A 17,215-nucleotide genomic window follows, 5' to 3' on the forward strand; every position below is an offset into this window, starting at 1 on the left:
AAGGAAACATTTCCTCCATGCTTCCAAGTGAAGCCAGCCATGGTCGAGTAGGACCTTTGACTTATCTTCACATAGATGGAACTGGTAAAAGAAAGGAGCCAGGGGCTCCTCCCAAGTCTATGTGACCCCTAAGGAACGGATCCTCCAATGACCTGAAGAGTTAAAATAAGTTGGTTTATTTGGACCAACTGTATAGTCTTAAACACCCAAAAGGAGAGTATAACCAAAGATTAAAGTGATTCATATATTTTCTTAAGAGTTCAAGGGATTACACTTTGCAGACATTAGGCTTAAGTCCATAAAATGTTATTTAGACAATTATTTCTCATTAATGATATTGTTTCTAAGCAGAAAGTGCTACTCAGAGGTAAGACTTCAAATCTTTGTCTGCAATACTGTAGTGCCCACCTGTAGCTAAGTGAGATAACCCACTATTGTTCTAAAATGATGGTAAAATTTGTTTTCTCCCCTATCTAGAAGACTTGAGAGGGAAATGACACTGATTCTCGCCACTACAACAGCTATCAAAGTGCTTTAGAAAAGCTCTGAGTCCATTAGTCTCAAATCCAGCCTTGGCAGACAAAAGAAAAATGAGGAGGAACCCAAAAGAGAGATGCTTTTGGAGGCTCTTGTCAAGAAATCCCAGTGGACTCTGATATGAACATTTGAAATTTGCCATGTTCTGACTTTTTTCTGGTTCTCTGTCTAGAACTTGTAATGCTGACTACTCTTGCCTTTACTTCTCCTTCACATCTCTCATTCACCAGTCAAGGACTTTCTTTTCTCCCTACAGTAAGAGTTATGCAATTTGGGAGTCTTTTAGATAGACCCACTGAAGGGGTACTCCAATTGCCTCACCCTACGTCCCTATTCAGCATGGAAGAAGCCAGAGCAGCCCGTGTCCCAATTCCCTATCAGCAATTTGGGTAACCTCTTCAGAGGATGGTGTGACAAGAATAAGAGGTAGGAATTGGCTAGGCAGTTAGGATAAAAAGACCCCAAAGAAAAGTAGCCAGTTTCATGGCTCAAAGGCAAAATGTCCTTGGATCCTTGGGCCTCTTAGCAACATACTCTGTTCCAAAGACCAAAAATGTCAAAAGTATTTGGGAGCTTTTATCTAATCCCTAAAAGAGTTTAAGGTTACCTCTTCAGAGGGGGGGAATGTTAGAGTCACAAAAAAACCCATGAAAGGAAGGAAGGAAGGAAGGAAGGAAGGAAGGAAAGGAGAAAGAAAAGAAAGAAAAAGTACACACAGTTGTCAGAAAAAAGTGATGGGGAGATAAGGGAGGTGTTGGAGAGGAGGGAGTAGGCATGGATGTGATCTAAACATCTTATATGCATGTATGAAATTCTCAATAAAGATTTTAAAAACAACAACAACAACGAAAACAACAACAACAAAACATGTGACCAGTGTCCTGCTGGGGACTTGAGGTAATTGTGATCTGAGAGTAGAGAAATGAATTCTGCAGGTGATGTCAAGAGAGGTTTTAGGAAGAGACTGTGATTTTAGATCTCAAAAGGAAACCTAAATATTGCTAGAAATGTGTTTTTCCCTTATACATGTCAAAAGCATAGTGTTCTAGGAGGGCATCAAGTACTGTGGTATAACATGGGCAACACGGTAGTGGTTGTTGGGAGGGCCAGACTCACTGCCTTCTGTCTATATTGGGAAGATCATTAATGACAATTCAGTTTCAAATTCCAGTTTAAGTATCCATTTTAGCCTTTTCCAAGTCATGCAACCTTGCTAAACTTCACCTTCCCCACAAATGGAGAACTAACAATTACCTGAGAACTGCATGGAGGATTAATATAGTGTTTAGTATGGTTCCCAGCATATGGTCTATACTCAATAAAAGGCAATTATGAGTAGTGTGAACTGAAGAAACATAGTTGTGTTAAAGATTCTGCAAGGCTGATTGATTTGAACTCCCTTGATTATGGAAAGATGGAATGTTGCAGGTTTGCAGCCAAATTATCTTGAACTATCCTTAGCCCCTTTAATAGACACTGTTTGTTCACTTTTGTGTTTATTCTAACTTCCATCCTTGCTACTATTAAGTAAATCCTTTTGGAATATAGAAACAGATTCCTACCTTTCACCAAACCAAAAGCAAAGAACGTTATCAGCATCTGAGACCTCTAACAGAGATTTTCCCCTTTGCTGTAATCCACGTGCATGATGTTTCCAGCAATGTACTTTAAAAGTGACTTAGTTTATGACTGTCTTTGTTCTTCGGTTATAAAACCTCATGAAACTATTTTCACATTGTTTTCACATAGTCATTCATATTTGGCTCTGAGATAAACTATGTGCATATATGTGTGTCTGTGTGTGGGTATATATAGCACATAAGTGAAGCGCCCTGGAGCTGGACTCATGGGCATTTGTGAGCCACCCAACATAGATTTGGGGAACCAAACTATGGTCCTCTACAAGAGGAGCAGGTGTTCTTAACTGCTGAGCCTTTTCTCCAGGCCCTGAATATATGCTTTTTTAACATGTGAATTTCAACTCAATGTTAACAAAAGCTACCACCCAGATAATGCCTGCTTCAAAACATAATGTCTTGAAAAAGTTCCCAAATGATGAATAGAGAAGTGACAGTGAACCTATCTTTTTGTAAATTGGCCTACATATTGTGTTTTTCATATTTAAGTACCATAGGATTAATGACCTTAATCATTAGCTACCAGGACTCAGGGAAAGGTATATGAGGAGGATTGAACCTATTGTCAGGGTCAAGGATGGATATTTAAGTCTTCAAGGAAGAGAAAGGTTTAGCTATGTACAAAGGACATAGCTAAATACAGTGTGTGCAAAGGTAGAAACAGGATCATAGGTCTGGTGAAATTGGTATGGCCTAAAGGCCTCAATGAATGAGAGTGTAGCAAAGCCTGAGGTGCAAAAGAGATGAGCTCTTAAAAACAAGGAAAATAATGTGTGAGTATTGGCTATAGTGTAGCTATATCCTCCCACCTTGTTGGACCATCACCGTCATGAAGCAGAGGTGCTGTGGCAAACTCACAGAACAACCAGGGCCTCAGTATGCTAACAAAACAAGCAGAATATTGCAGCTGATAGCCCTCTGATAAGACTGTTAACGATCCCTCTTGGGAGGAGAGATTGTCACACAACTTTCACCTGTGAGTCCAGTCGCCTCTCTGTCCTGCTCCAGCTGCAAGTGGTCTTGGGAGTGGGAGGCTGTATAGGAAGTAGAAGGTTGAATGGGGTTCGGAACTCCTCAGTGGCGCAGCAGAGACCCTGACCCCTCTTCCTGGTGCAGCTGCTTTTGACTCAGCAATGCTTCCGTAAGTCAGCCAGGCAAACCCACTTGTATGGCAATGTGGGCACGAATGGAATCACTTCTTTGGTCTGTTGGTATTCTATCTGGGCTAAAGAACTGGTTTTCTGACCCCGGGAGAAATCATTCAAACAGGCTGAGCACCTACTATAGAAGAGCTTAAGCAAGAGACTAACATCAGATTTTCAGAAAAAAAGTACCAGTATCAAAAAGTCATAGGTGGTGAATAGAATGGACTGGGATGACCTCAGGTAAGACACAAATTAAGAGTATTTCAGGAGGCCAGAGATAATGAAGCAGGCAGAAAGAAGGCAGTGCAAACAGTGGAGTGGGTGAATTAGAGAGACTATCCATCATCAGTCAGTGTTCTGCAGAACAAACCCAGGAGGAAGCATTTAAATATTAAAATATTAAGTATAGTGCATAAATATGCATAAATATAATTTAAAAGCAGATTATGAAGCCAGGCATAGTGGCACACACATACCTTTAATCCCAATGCTTGGGAGGCAGAGATAAGCAGATCTCTGTGTTCAAGACTTCCAGGCCAACTGGGACTATGAGGAGACCACCATGTCTCAAAACGACCAAAATAAATAAATAAATAAATAAATAAATAAATAAATAAAGCAGATTACAATCAACTAACAAATAAATTTTTTTTCTATTGAATATGTTGGATTTTCTTTTTCTTTTTTTTTTAAGTTTTAAATGGATGAAATTTGCTAAGGAGAAACGTGAAGGGCCTTTCCTTTTTTTTTTTCAATTTTTTTTTATTAAATTTTTGTGGATTTCATACAGAACATCTTAAACAACCTTAATCATCTTTATACCCCCATTAACACCAGCACCCTCCCAATAGCCCCCCCCACTGGATCCCATATATTATGTCATCCCTTTCAAGGCCCACTCTGTCAAGTCAGTGTCCCCAGATGTTCCCCAATGCAAGTCCATCCACTGAGGTCTAGTCAGCCTATGGAGAGTGTCTTGTTTTAGGAAGATCAGCTCTTCCTCACCTAGCAGCCATCAGTTGCCAATACTTCTTCAGATAAGATTGGGGTCTGCTGTTCATTTCCCCAGTTCTATTCTGGGTTTTTGTCTGCCTGACTTTGCACGGGACTTTGTATGATGACACCATTGTCCTAGAATCTCATGAGCAGGTTCTCAGAAGCCTATAGGACTCTTTGCTCTTAAGATACCATGTTTTTCTAAACTTGGAATAAGAATATCATTGAATCTATTCAGAGTTGTACAAATCAAAGTTCTACCACTGACATACTCTTTTAGTTTATTTCTTTAAATTTTCCTTTCACAGTTGGTTTTCTTTGCATACAAATAAGAATGTAAAATGGCAACAAAATATACATGATTTCACAAAAGTAAAAAGTAATAAGTAATATATGACAATTTATTTAATTGAATCAGTTTATGTGATTGTAAGGGCTGGCAAGTTCAAAACTTACAGGACAGAATAGCGGACTAGAAACTGAGACAGAAGTTCATGTAGAATTTCTTTAGGTAGAATTTCTTCTTTTTTAATATTTTATGTGTAATTGCCTGCATGTATGTAAGTGCATGTGTGTCATGCAATGCCCTAGGAGGACAGAAGAAGGCATTGGATTCCCTGGAACTGAAGCTATGGATGGCTGTTAGCCACCATGTAGGTGCTGGGATTTGAACCTGGGTCCTCTGTAAAAGCAGCCAGTGCTCTTAAGTGCTCAGCCATCTCTCCAGCCCCAGAACTTCTGAAGGGAAACCTCAGTTTCACTCCTCCTGTTTTGCAAGGAAATAGACAAGGCAGACCCAGATTTTGGAGGGTAATTTTGTTCAAAGTCAATTGATTGTAGATACGATGACTGTCTACAGGATGCCTTTAAGTAGCACCAAAACTACTGTTTGATAAAAATAACCGAGCTCTGTGTTTTGGCCAAGTTAGTACTCAAGACTAAACATTTATCACAGGTAGTTTCATAGACAAAGGTTTTGATGTTTCGGTACTGGTGATTGAAGAAAATAGAATAGCTGAGGAAGAGTCTGATTTTGCACTTGAGCACACTGAGTCAAAGATAATGATGACTGAGCTAGAGAAGAGTTCAGAGAATATACTTCTGGTGGATAATCATTCAGTTAGTACTGTTAGCAATTTTATGTGCTTGTGGGTTATTCAAGGAGACCTGCTTAAGTCAGGGTGAGAAGACAGATTTAAGCAATTAATCACAAAGTGGCTGGAAGAGCATTTTAGAAAGTTTTTCTAGTCTAAGGAATAAGTAACACGGGTCTGATGTAGGACTATTGATAGAGGAATAGGAGAAATAAATGGGCTTAAAGAGAATTTTGCATCAAAATTAACATGCAGAATCGAATTGGATCTCTAATAAAGAATGAAAGAGGCAATGAGCCTGAGCTGACTGTGAGGAGGAACGGTCCGCTAGGCCCCACCATCTGTACGGGTGAGCACTGCCCGCGGAGAAAGAGGCAGGGGCCGACTGCTGAGCCACCCTTGCCACTCACTGCCTGCCTGGCCCCGCGCTGCTGCCGCTGTAGCCTTGAAGCTGACCGTGAAATTGATCGAGAGCGTGCGGCGGAGCTTCTGCGTAGCCAAGGTGTTCCGCGAGAACTCGGACAAGATCAACTGCTTTGACTTCAGCTCCAATGGCTAGAGGATCATCTCGTGCAGCGACGCTAACTCCATCTCGGTGCCCTACAACTGCCAGGAGGGCAAACCAAACAGAAGCCTATACAGTAAGAAATATGGTGCGGACCTCATCAGATACACTCACGCAGGAAACACAGTCTTTTACAGCTCTAACAAAACAGATACTATTCATTACTTGTCCTTGCATGACAACAAATACATCAGACACTTCCTTGGATGTAGCAAAAGGGTGGTGGCCTTGTCCATGTCACCTGTGGATGACACATTCGTTTCTGGGTCTCTTGATAAGACCATTCATCGCTGGGATGTCCGGTCTCCTAACTGCCAGGGCCTCAAACATGGATCTCCAGGGAAAGTCAGTTTGTTGTTTTGATCCAGAAGGGTTAATTTTTGCTGCAGGTGTCAACTCAGAAATGGTTAAATTTTATGACCTTCGTTCTTTTGATAAGGGAAAATTTGCAACCTTTAAGATGTAGTAAGATCAAACTTGTAAGTAGACAGGACTTAAATTCAACAACCATGGCAAACTCATTCTCATTTCCACCAATGGCAGCTTCATCCGTCTCATTGATGCATTCAAAGGAGTAGTGATCCACACATTTGGGGGTTATGCTAACAGCAAAGCTGTCACACTGGAGGCTTCATTTACTCCAGATTCACAATTTATTATGATTGGTTCAGAAGATGGCAAGATCCATGACTCGAATGGAGAGAGTGGTATAAAAGTAGTTGTGCTAGATGGTAAACACACTGGGTCCCTGTCTGCAATTTAACCCCAAGTTCATGACCTTTGACAGCACATGTTCCAATATGGCTTTCTGGTTACCCACCATTCAAGAGTGATCCTGACACTGCCCAGCCATTTCTCTACAATGAGGGCAGCCAACAGGAAAAACTCAGAGGGGACTGAGATGAGAGTGGGATTGGACCATTTGACTCGGCTGGAGAACATCCTCTCACATGGCCTTCCCATGGGTGTACTGTACATCTGCTCAGAAGAGAACACTTGGCTGAGCTTCTTCAGAAATCTTGGTGCTGGAGATTCAGTTGGCACTCAGCCTTCCCAGCTCACTCTACCAAGCTCTTCCAGAGGGGTGACCAAACTTGTGACTAGGTTATACTGGGGCTCTCAAGACCCCTTTAATTTTGAATGTATTAGCTGCTGAAGAGCCAGTGAAGTCATCAGTTCAGCCTATCCCTCTCCTACCCCTATAAATGCATGGGAAGTCACAGTTCTGGCTTTGAGATGCATAGGGCAGCTCAGTGCCCCTTGCCCTCACCCTGCATGTCTTGTTCTTGGGCCTTCCTGTGGCATTATTCCACAACTATCATGTATTAGGTACCAAATATTTACAGAAATAAGTCTTCATATACCTTGGGGTCAAAGAAGGGGACAGAGAGCTAAGGACCTTGCTTATCAGGAGGCTTTGCATTTGGTCCTGTGTGGTTGAGTGGTTTGGGTAGCTCTTAGGCTCTGATGTGGACTAGCAAAAATCCCAAGAGCCTGAAAGGGAGGGAAGGGGTAGTAAATGAGTTCTGAGAACTGAAACGTTTAGCAGCCTGGTGCAATCCCCCATGATCAAGACAACGCCATAGTCTTTCTGTGAGGGAAGGGGTGGCCTACCGTGCTTGGCTTATACAAAAGCAAGGTAGGAGGTCTATTTCTGTACTTGAGTTGCATCACGTTTTCCTGTGGGCCAGTATTGTGGAGTTAATCTCAGTTGTTTACACTGATGCCTTCATTTTCTGCCCACCACAAATTGTGTACATAGTCAGCAGATGACACTCCCTTTTCTCCACCTCCTACCGAAGAGCTGATTCTAGGCCTGTGTTATATGTTATATTTAGCTTTTTTACATATGACTGTCGATTTCTGTTTATATTTGAGCACAGTGTGCATGTCCACTTAAATATATCTGCAGACATGGCGCATATGTACTTGTGTATATGCCTATTTACCGTCTGTAGTGTCTCAAGAGTTCAGCAGAAGGTCTAAGAGGGACTCCTATAGCCAGGAGAGAGAGTGCCTTTGCTAATAGTGCTTGCCACAAGTGCTACTCCTCCTTCTTAACCTTTCTCTCTTTGGGAGACTAAGTGAAGCAGAGCTTCTAGTGTTTGCTGTTTTCATGGCAGCTAAGTGGCTCCCTCATGCTCTTCAAGCCACATCGTTGGTTCCTGTCTACAGTATTAGTTTCTCCTTTGCTTGAATATGCTCTGCCTGCACCTGTATTTGTGTGACAGTCACTTTTGCATGGCTTCTGTGCCTGGATTATGGCATTTGGGGACAGGGTGCTGGAACCACAGTGTTTTCAGTTTGTCAGAACTTTGCTAATCATAGGTCCCTCTTTACCTGCTGTGTCTGCTTTCCCGCCCTTGTTCTTGATTTCTCCTGAGAGGAGAGGACAACTCTAGCTAGGCCCAGGGTGAGAGGAGTTGCTGCTGCCCATTGCCCATTTTCCTAGCTTGGCAGAGTGAGTAGCAGTCAAACACCATTTGAGCAGCACTCCCTTGATCCAAGAGTCCCCAGCTGCTAGGGCTCAGTCAGGCCATCACTGCCGCAGTTCAGCAAAGGCATCAGCTATCAATCACTAACACTTTTTTAAGCAATTATTTTTTTGGCTTGCTATCCCAACTGAAAAGGCAAGAGGTGGACACCCTGACTGAAATCTGCAATTGTTGCTGTGCACCCACCGTGTAATTCTGCTTTCCCACGGTGCACAGACAAGAACAGATGGTCTGCGCTGTTACTGCCCACCTTTAAGGTATGAAATTCATATTAGCAGTAACTGTTGAGAGAGAATGCTTCGAGCTGGAGTAACAAGAAAAGCTCCATAACTTGTAACTAGAGTGGCATGCCCCACAGCAGGAAAGTATTAGCATCCGAGTTCACGTGTGCCCAATACTAAGGCATCATGCTCTTGGAAGACGTACTGCCTCACAGCCTCTGCTGGGCCCTGTGGAAGCAGAGCTGACTCCAGAGTTGGGAGGAAAGGGAAACAATGCACCTGGAAGTCACACGATAGTGTGTGTGGCCAGGAGATAAGATAGAGGGAGAAGACGGAGCTGGTGCTGCACAGTTATATCCCTGAGTATGGGTTACCACCACCCTCTGAAGGACCGACAAAGTGGAGTCATGGCTGATGAGTGACCTGACACTCACTGCTCAACCACCAGCCACTGGAGTATTTTTAAGAAAGTATTCCCCACTGCAATTGACAATTACTGCTTATTAAGGAAAATTTGGGAATTTTAAGATGAACCAGTTTGCCACCCAAATGCCACTGTTCAATCTTTTGATGTTAAATGTTCCTCTAGATGTTTCTGTGCATAGACATGTGTGTTTGCATAGTTGTTATTCTACTGTACACACAAATTTGTCTCTCGTACTTAACATATAAACATTTTTCCATGTTATCAGTCTTGTACAGAATTTTATGGTTTACAACCTCAAAAAAAAAAAGAAAGAAAGAAAAAAAACTTGAAAGTCTTGAGCAGATGGCTCCTGAAAGATGAGACATTCTCAGGGGAAAGGAACTCAAGGGAAACAGTACTTTGGGAGAAAAAAAGATTAAAATTTAAGTTCAGAAATACTTCTAGATGTGGCAGAATAATTTTTTCCTGTTTTGCAAAGGTAACATACCTGTTGTTTGCCACAACCATGCCACTTTGTAATGCTCCTCCACTTAGGATGAACTGTGGCAATTCCCTTAACGACAGTGATTTTGTTTCTAGAACTAAAGTAAGTTGTTTTTCTCAATTCTTGCCTTCCTTTTCTGGTATATATTTATTGAGCACCAATGTTCTTTGACTACTCACTAACTGCCCTCAGCAAAGGCCAACTGTGTATCAAAAACTTTTTCATCTGCTTCCCCTTGCCTGTCATCTAGTACCTATAAAAAGGACGTTAACTCTGACATGTGGGCCTGATATCTCCTCAGCGCCTCTGCTATGCTGCTGCCTGCCTGTCCATCTATGACATCAATAACTTATAATAAATCTCTTGTAGAAGAACAGTCCACCTCTATGTCCCCCTTGAATCTAAGACCCAAAACCTTTCGTCTGTCCCACTTTGTTTATCTAGACTTTCTTTTTCTTTTGGTGGTACTGTGGATTGAACCCAGAACTTTGTACATGTTAAGAAAGTGCTCTACCACAGAACCATAAGCCCAGCCACCTCCCCCACTTTTTTAAAGTCAGAATCTTATGTACCACTGGCTGTCCTAAAATTTGCTATGTAGCCAAGGATGACCTTGAACTTTGGCACTTCCTATCTCTACCCCTCAAGTGCTTGGACTGCAGGTATATACCACCATGCTAATTTTTTTCTTTTAATTAAAATATTTTTATTTCATTTATTTATTTACTTTGTGTGTGTGTGTGTGTGTGTGTGTGTGTGTGTGTGTGTGTGTACACGTCAAAACAACTTGTGGAAGTCAGTTCTCTCCTTCCACCACGTGGATCCTTGGGATCAAACTCAGGTTGTCAGGCTTAGCAGCAGCCATCTCTCACCAACATGATGACCCAAGTTGGATCCCTCAGACTCACATGATGGAAAGAGAGAACCAACCAAAATGTTGTGCTCTGACCTCCTCATGCACCACGGCATGTACACATACAGAGAGACAGACACAGAGACAGAAAGAGGGAAAGAAGGACAGAGACAGAGACAAAGAGATAAGAAAAAAATAAAATTGGAAAGCAATTAGAAGGGATTTGGCCAGTTTGATTCCATAATAAGAATAAAGGACAACACTCAGAAAGACAAGTGATGTATGTTCTCTCTCATTTGTGGATCTTAGTTCCAAACCCTTAAATATAAGTATATCTCTGACCACTAATCAAAGAAGCTTCTTTATGCAACAGATAGAAACTATTAGAGAATTCCACAACTGGTCTCACACAGAGAACAAGTGTCTGAAAATGTCCAGCCCTTGTGGCTGGAAAGATGGTTTAGCGGTTAAGAGCACTAGCTATTCTTGAAGAAGACCTGTGTGTGAATCCCAGAACTGACATGACAGCTAACAACTGTCCATACTGCTAGTTCCAGGGGATCCAATGCCCTCTTCCGTACTCAACAGGCATTGCACAACATGAGTGCACTTATATACATGCAGGCAATACACACATATGTATTAAACAAAAACAATAAATAAAATATTTGTTAAAAGTGACACATCAACAGAGGAACCTCTACACTTAAGGCTCATGGAACATAGTGGAACAAGGAGTAGAGAGAATACTAACGCATCTCTTCATTCTCACTAGCAAAGCTTCCTCATGTAACAGAGGGTAGTTAACAGAGTCACAAATAGCCAAATGTAGAGAATACGAGACTATGAAGGGTATATCTCTGGACAGGGCTCTTATATTAAACTTCTACCACCCAGAACTCAGGGACCATTGTGAAAGAGGGGGCGGAAAGGCTATAAGAGCTAGAGGAGGTAGATGACCACAAGGAAACAGAGTTTTCCAGCCGGCTTGGAACTTGCTCATAAAAACTTACAGCAATGGTGGCAGCGTGCACAAGAGCCATGGAAGCTCAAACAAGAGAGATACCCAGTATAGAAGTGGGGAAATTGGTAAGAAACTAGAATCTTAGCTGAGGAACTATTGGTAACTGATCACTGCTAGTGAGGGAGAGTTCATATTCTTTAAGGGAGTGACAATAGATAGACTGACCAGGCTCCCGTGGATGGACTTTCACTAAGGGACATTTGGGGACACAAACTTGACTCAGTAGGCCTTAAACATATATGACAGAATGCATGAAATCTGGTGTGGGGGGTTATGAGTGAGTGCAGATAGGAGAGAAGGTGTAAATATGATCAAGATGTATTGTGTGAAAAGCATAAAAATTCAGTAGATTAAAACGAAGAAGAACAAAGGGCAAGAGGCAGGTGTGGTGGTTCACACCTATAATCTTAGCACTCAGTAGGCAGAGGCAAAGGATCATTAAGGTCAAGGCCAGCTTGGTTCACAAAGTGAGTTCCAGGCCAGCAGGGCTACTTACTGAAACCAGATCTTAAAAACAAGACAAATACCACTTGTCTGACCTCCCAGACAGGCTCTATGGCTTTCTTTCTTTCTTCTTACCATTCATCTCCTCAAGGCAGCTGCCAAGATTACCAGCTTGCCTGCTCTGAGGATTTCTTTTTCTTCAAAATTCTAATAAAACTATAAAAACTTTAAAAATGATAAAAGCCAAAATTTGTGGTGGAAAGGAGAAGAAAAGGAAGTTAGAATCAGATGCTAAGACATTATGGAATAAAGATTTTGGAATTTAACAGACCCTTGACATACAATTAGATAATATAAGCTCCAGTACAGAAGAGATTGACAATAATACTGGATCCATACTCTAGGGAAGCAAAACAGTCTAAGAAACTAGCTGAATGTTACCATTCTTCTGGATGTGGAAAGCAGAGTCATATGCAGGGGGTTGGGGACTTACTGTTGGGTTAATCAATATGAAGTTAAACTTCAGCTAATGCAAGGGACTCAGGGGACATGGAAATGTATGAGGATTTAGATTGGCTTCTCCTCATTTAAGAAACATAGTGGAGGGAGCTGATAGAGTGTGAGTTAGAAGTAAAATACGATTGAGTGTTCATAGCTCTAAACTGAGTGAGAGAACTCTTAATGAAGGTTGCACTGGCTCTGATAACCTCAACCCAACCCCTTATGTATGCCTTCCTATATTATAGAAGCTTGACAACTAAGCTGAATTTTGCAGATTCCCACGCACACCAGGTATTGGGCATGTTTTAGGTACCACCAGTCAGATACAAATACTTGAAGGGAGTACAGTTCCACATGAAAGGCAAGCAACATTCAGTGCATTCATTTCGCTGAGTCTGGAGCCAAAAGGTCAGGCGGCAGTTTCCTAATGCACCTATTCCAGTAAAGTACTCTAGTATTGAGAAAAAGAATACAAAATTGACTTCTTGATCTCCAGCTTCCTGATGCCCTGTACACAATGTCCATCTCCTGGAGCAAAATGCCTTCCTTCACTTCCTTTTTAATCATTTCCAAGATCTCTTCTTATTTTTCACTTGCTTATTTCTATATTTTATTTATTTATTTATTTATTTATTTATTTATTTATTTATTTATTCAGAGGCAGGGTCTAACATTGCCTGGACTGGCATTGAACTCGTTAAGTAATGAAAATGTCCTTGATTTTCTAAACTTCTATCTCCTGAATGCTGAGACTACAGGTGTGTACACTTGCCCAAAGTCTTAAGAATTCAATTATTATTTGAAAATCCACATAAATTCTCCTTTGAGACTCTAGTGAAACTATTATCTGTGAGCCCCAGTAAAATAAAAAGCAAATCAGAATATGATGGTTCAGGATATATGATTACATTAGATACTTTTTTATTATAAAGTAGGCATTTTTTTTTCTTCTTCCTGGTCTTTTCTTGGATATATTTTTACTCTAGCTTGGATTTGTCTTCCTATCTTCTATATGTCTCTTACCTTTACAGTTAGCAGTCTTATTTGATAACATATATACCACTAATATCCCTCACACAACATGACACCCATCAAAGGAATCCACATTATCTAATAGGACTGCAGTAATATACAGAGTAACATTGGTTTCACTGGCTTTTCTGTGTGCTATCACACCTAGGAGAAGTTGGCTTAAGAGAAGAATGCACTCACTCTTGAAAATCTGGTATAGCATTACCTAGAAGAAAGCACTCTGTTTTGGATTCTGCCTTATAGGATATGGTTTATACTCTCAATCAGGATGCCAATATATAATGCTGTTTCTTCCATAACCAGTGCACATGGGGCCAAGTATTACAATGTTATGAAGAGAATGTTACCTCGTGATCCCATTTACAAAAATATTTGCATTTTGCTCCTCATTTCCACAATACTGGGTTCTGCTATTTTAGAAGCTTATTATTTATAAGAGATTTCCATCGCTGGAAGCATAAGGTTAGAGTAAATATTTGTTTTGGTTCATGGTTTCAGAAATTTTAGTCCCTGGTCTCTTGTCCCTGATGCTTTGAACATATGTTTATTCAGTACATCATGACAGATAAGGTTGCTTTACCTCATGAGAGGTGAGAAGTAAAAAGAAAGAAGGGAAGGGGACACAATCTGAGCATTCCATTCAAAGGCAGGTCCCCAGTGACCTAAATTCCTTCGCTACCTACTAAGAGTTCCATTACTTCACAGGAGTGCCATAGGCTAACAACCAAGCTTTTAATATATAGATCTTTGGGGAACATTTCTAAATTATATTATTATCCCAGAGGTGAATATTTAGCACATGTAAAACAACAATGATTCCACTAGAATTAGAACTTCAGATTACTACTTCATGCCAGTAGACAAACAAACATAAAAGAGAATAAGTGCATTGGCTAAAATAATTGATCCTGATTGCTATTTACTGTGGTACATTATAGTGATTAACCACTGTTATTTCTCATTTACCCACTGAGTCTTCTTTCAGTGTAACAAAAATCATACTTGTGCATAGCTCCTTTTCTACATTGGAGAAAGGGTATGTACCTGAAAATGGGATTTATGAGTCATAGAATACGTTACTATTTAATTTTATGAGATGTTGTTATGGATTATATCTTGAATGTCCTCCAAAACTCACATGTCAAAGGTTTCATCCCCAATCCATCAATGTTCTAAGGAGAGACATTTGAATTGATTTACCTGACTCCATAACGGTCCATTTAAGGATTCATAATTTGATGGCACTATTGGAAGATGGTGGGAACTTTAGGATGTGGGGCCTAGTTGGAGGAAGTGTGCCACTGAGGGTGTTGGCTAGAAAGTTGGAATGTCTTTATATCCTTCTTTTCACTCTTTCTGCACTTCCTGGCTGCCATAAGATGTGTGATTTTGCGCTATCCTTTGCTCTCTGTAGTGGTTTTCCTTCCTTACCATAGTTATCAAAGCAACCAGCCAATCACATGCTGAAACTTCTCAAACCATGGTCTAAAACAAATCTTTCCTCCTTTCAGTTTAAGTTCTCCAGTATATAGTCACGGTGATGGAAAGCTGACCAATAGAAGGGGATAAGATGAAAGTTGGAAGGCAGGGTATAACTTTTCATTTATAAAATGCTCTATGGCTTTAATACAACCCTCACGTGTTGTGTCTTAAAGACATAATCCCCAAAGTTATATGTTGTTATATTTGAAGGAAGAATCTTTGGAATAGATACGATTATGATGACATTTGTAACTTTATAAGAACAGCTATCATCTTGCTTTTCTCCAGGTTGTGATATTACGCACCATGTTATGATGCAGAAATAAGACTGCTTCTGCTGAACAGATGCTGCTGCCATGCTCTTAGATGTCCACATAAAGAAATGTGAGTAACATAAACTTCTTTTCTTAATAAATTTTATAGTATCAAATGCGTTGATATGAAAATGGAAAATAGACTAGACAAATGGTTATTTCACTGACTTTTTATGGCTCCAATCTTACATTTGTGCTGGGAATATCAGAATATGCTCAAATTTGAGTGTTTAGGAGTACAAGATGGATTGTTGAGGGATAATGCATTGCTCAAGAGCTGTCATTGCATAGAGTTCGGGGTGGAGGGAGAGGCATGGAGGGGAGGGGTCTGGATTTGAATGGGAAATGTAAAAAGCTCAATAAAAAATGCTTTAAAAAAGAACTGTCAGGCCTTATATGTTTACAACAGCCATCAAATACTATATTTAATAAGTCATAGGATGCCAGAAGTGGAAGGCATCTTTACAGTCAGACTGTCCACAGTTAATCGGTATAGGGGTGTGGTAGTACAATGTGATGCCACATTTTGGCTATGTCTGAATAAAAAAAGCCTGACTTTTAGCATCCATTTTAGCCAAGGGGGACCCAAAGTGTTCTGAGAACTTGTTCCTTCAGAATTTTGTTGGAACTGTGCTCTAGAACAGTGTGTGCTGTCTTACTGAAAACATACATCTAGCATGAAATGGGGAAGTAAAAGCAGACCTTATCATCAGGGGATTATGACTCTTCTGACCTATAAAATTTTATGACAGCACACACATAACAACTAACTTGTTAATGTTATCAATTTAATCCCATCTATTGTTTGCAACACAAGTGGGATAATATGTTGCTTTAAACCAATCTCCCTGTTTGCAGTGTTTGATATGCAAAACATAAAGACACATATTCATACATTGTTCTGGGTCAGGGGAAAGGAAGGGTCATAATTTAAATGTTGAGGTTGCAAGAGGAGCACAAGGCTCAGTGAACTTGTCTACATTATAAACATGCTAAGATCAAATTAACTTTTTTGATTGCAAAGTTAAGTAAAAGCCATTGGTCTACAGCATGTCAGTATTATAAGTCATTCCCCCACAGCAGGAAATCAAGCCTAAGAGAGCTCAACCTATGAAGTAGACAGAACTGAGTACCTGTCTTCCATCTTGATCTTCTGGGCCCTCAGGGTATTTTTGTGGTGCCTGATCACATATTTACTTTTATTTTTCATACATGATACAACATGAAAACAGTTGTTGGGAGGCAAATTTTCATGAGTTTCTGCATGTTTCAAAAGAGCTTTTGGCACTTTGTCTTCTACCCAACAGTTTTTCATCCTTTATAAACATCTATGAAATGTCATCTATCCTGCTACTTGAAAGTAGAGAGTAAATTCTCACACACCTCATAGCTCCTCCAGTTGCAACACACAGTTTCAAAAGCTGTTAATAAATATTTTCAAGACAGCTGTCTTCTGTTCAAATTAGTTTTGGAGAGGCTGAGGCAAAATAAAATGAAACAAAACACTAAAGCAAAGATAAAAGTAATAGAATGCAGGTTTCCTTTCATATTTTGTAATAAACTAAAGATCATTATGAATTGCTTCCAGGCATTGGAATGGAGATCAGTGTATATTAAGTTACAATTATTATTTGAATTGGAAAATTGGCCTTTTCTCCTTTAATGCAACATTTAATTTTGCAAAGAATGATAGAATGAAATTAGTAGAAAGTGAGTATATGGTAAAAATAAGGATAGAAATGCAATTGAGGGGAGCAGTTTTCATATACCTTCTAAACCCAAATATGTTATAGCACTTTGACCTAAAGCAAGTGAATTAATTGGATTTGTCCATGGGTCAAATTCTAGATCCAGAAAGAGGGTTGTAGACAATGTGAAGCCCCTCAGTTTACATATGACACATTCAGACCTAGTAAGTGGAAGGGGTCAAGAAAACTTAAGTGTTCTCAACCACTCTGTCATGG

The 17,215-nt window shown here is 40.3% G+C and overlaps 1 pseudogene; it reads left to right on the top strand.

The window, feature by feature from the left end:
• The window catches only part of LOC103737457, a 13,188-nt pseudogene extending 6,381 nt beyond the window's left edge, over window positions 1-6,807 (top strand).
• Window positions 6,808-17,215: the final 10,408 nt, after the last annotated feature.

The sequence above is a fragment of the Nannospalax galili genome, unplaced genomic scaffold, assembly GCF_000622305.1.
Source record: "Nannospalax galili isolate Female #2095 unplaced genomic scaffold, S.galili_v1.0 scaffold198, whole genome shotgun sequence".
Classification (NCBI taxonomy): Eukaryota; Metazoa; Chordata; class Mammalia; order Rodentia; family Spalacidae; genus Nannospalax; species Nannospalax galili.